This window comes from Triticum aestivum, chromosome 6A (genome assembly GCF_018294505.1).
Source record: "Triticum aestivum cultivar Chinese Spring chromosome 6A, IWGSC CS RefSeq v2.1, whole genome shotgun sequence".
Lineage (NCBI taxonomy): Eukaryota > Viridiplantae > Streptophyta > Magnoliopsida > Poales > Poaceae > Triticum > Triticum aestivum.
This window is the reverse complement of record NC_057809.1, coordinates 315,910,156-315,913,358: the sequence shown is the minus strand read 5'-3', so window position 1 is coordinate 315,913,358 and position 3,203 is coordinate 315,910,156.

Genomic DNA, 3,203 nt, shown 5'->3' with positions numbered 1-3,203 from the left:
GCTTCATTCGAGTCCACCAATAAGCCTGCTTGAGGTCCTGATACATCTTCGTGCTCCCAGGGTGGATGGAGAGGAGAGAATTGTGAGCCTCGTTCATGATCACTTTACGGAGGTCACCTTTGGGTACAACAATACGATCCTCGAAGAAGAGAGTGTCCTTGTCATCAAGGCGGTAGCACTTGTACTTGGACTGACTCTTGGCAATCCCAATCTTCACCTTTTTCACCATAGCATCAAGAAGCTGGGCTTGGCGAATCTGGTCTTCCAAGGTAGGAGAGACTTGAAGGTTGGCGAGGAAACCCTGAGGAACAACTTGCAGATTATGTTTGCGGAAAGCTTCACAAAGCTCGGGTTGAAAAGGCTTGAGAATCAGACTGTTGCAGTAAGCTTTCCTGCTCAAGAGGTTGACATCCATTAGCACATTGATAGACAAATATTTGAGATGAATCCAACGGAATGAAAATTGCAACATATAGTCTTTCACATCCGAACAAAATGAATGAATGCATTCCTCTTGAAATGGTCACATATCCATAAATTGAGAAGCCACGTAGAATTAAGGTAGAGAAATAAATCAACAAGGTACGGATCAAGAACGAATAATCGGTAAGAAATCCCAATCTCAAACCAATATCCGTGGAAGAAGAACTAGAGCTACTAGAATTCCCACCTATGAAACTCCCGAACCTTTCTGGTTATGCAATCAGGTGTTCGGGATACAGGGGAAGCATAATATCTCACCCAAACTAGCAAATCCTACATCCAGCTGTATCCATCCTTCAACACATAACCAAGAAACCTTCGGAAACCATCTACCTCAACCTTCGAAAAGCATCTGTTATACAAGTTATGGTGATACTCCCGAACTCCCGCCCCAGTACTGGGTCGCGTCAAGGTTATCTCACCAACGAACTGCATAAAAGAGATTTAAGATGTCGGCGTACTAAACTCGGGTATTCCAGAACTGCAACGATAAAATTATGATGACAACACCTCAGAGCACAACTCCCCGGGACACTTCCACTAAACCCCTGACAGGAGGCACCAAGACAATGTTCTCATCATAAAACCATCGGAACGATTCCAAGATACCGCGTGATCCTAAAAAATTAGTGAAATTTGAGAAGAGAAGAGTCAAAACTCTACGTCAGGATGCCTTACCAGAGTGATGAGGAGACTGGGAAGTAAAAAGAATTCCTAAACTCTCCGATATATAATTCCTAAAGACTCAAACATTTTTCTAGACACAACTCGGCCGCTAAAACGATCAAGCAATGGGGCTCCTAAGGTCGGGGAAGGCTCTGATACCAACTTGAAACACCCTCGATGCGACTATATCTCCAACGTGTCGAGGCACGACTTAGAGGCATAATCGCATTGAAGGCATATGTCGCAAGTTAGGCAATCTTCACAACATCCCATGGAATATGATAATAAAAGGGAAGATAACATAGTTGGCTTACACTCGCCATGTCAATCAAGTACATAAATAACATTACATCATCCAAACACTCATGGCCCGACTACGGCGCCAAAATAAAAGAGAACCCAACATGCGACAACGGTCCCGTTCACCCCCAACTGGGCACCACTACTGATCATCGGGAAAGGAAACATAGTAACGTTTAGAGTCCTCGTCGAACTCCCACTTGAGCTCATACACGTCTCCTGGAGCGGAATCATCAGGCCCTGCATCTAGTGTAATAGTAATCTATGAGCCACAGGGACTCAGCAATCTCGCACCCTCGCGATCAAGACTATTTAAGCTTATAGGTAAGGCAAGGTAAATTATGAGTGGAGCTGCAGCAAGCGACTAGCAAGTATGGTGGCTAACTTATTCGCAAAAGAGAGCGAGAAGAGGAGGCAAAGCGCGAGCGAGAAACTAGGGAGCAACCTGCACAAACATTACTCCAACACCGTGTCCGCTTCCCGGACTCCGCCGAGAAGAGGCCATCACGGTAACACACTCAGTTGATTCATTTTAAATAAGTTAAGGTTCAATTTATCTACAACCGGACATTAACAAATTCCCATCTGCCCATAACCGCGGGCACGACTTTCGAAAGTTCAGTCCCTGCAGGGGAGTCCCAACTTAGCCCATGACAAGCTCTCATGGTCAACGAAGGAATAGACCTCCTCCCAAGACATTCCGATCAGACTCGGTATCTCGGTTACTCAAGACACTTCGACAGGTTAAAACAAGACCAGCAACACCGCCTGAATGTGCCGACAAATCCCGATAGGAGCTACACATATCTCTTTCTCAGGGCACACTCAGATGAGACTAGCTACGAGTAAAACCAACCCTCAAGTTTCCCCGAGGTGGCCCCGCAGGCAGCTCAGTTCGGACCAACACTCAGAGGGAGCACTGGCTCGGGGGGGGGGGGTTAAAATAAGATGACCCTTGGGCTCCGGTAACCCAAGGGAAAAAGAGGCTATGTGGCGAATGGTAAAACCAATGTTGGGCATTGCAGGAAAAGCTTTAATCAAGGCAAACTATCAAGGGGTTCCCATTATAACCCAACCGCGTAAGGAACGTAAAATCCGAGAACATAACACCGATATGACGGAAACTAGGGCGGCAAGAGTGGAACAAAACACTAGGAGTGAGGCCGAGCCTTCCACCCTTTACCAAGTATATAGATGCATTAAGATAACCAGATAATATAATGATATCCCAACAAGTAAATAAATGTTCCATCAAGGAACGGCCTTCAATCTTCACCTGCAACTAGCAACGCTATAAGAGGGGCTGAGCAAAGCGGTAATATAGCCAATCAACGGTTTGCTAGGACAATGGTGGGTTAGAGGTTTGACATGGCAATTTGGGAGGCTTGAAAGCAAGTGGTAGGCATCGTAGCAATGGCATAGCAAAAGAGCGAGCAAACTAGCATACCAAAGATAGTAGTGATTTCGAGGGTATGATCATCTTGCCTGCACCGCTGTCAGAGTTGACTGGATCCTCGAAAGCAAACTCAACGGGATCCTCGTTAGTGAACTCATCTCCCGGCTCTACCCAAACAATACAAACAAGCAACAAGGGCACAATCAACCACGTGCAAACTCAAACAACACAATGCAAAGATGATATGCTATGCAGGATGCGATGCGGGATGCAAAATGCAAGATATGACAGGAAATGCATGAACCTGGCCTCAACATGGAAATCCAAGTGTGCCACTGGAAAGATGAGATGAAATCGC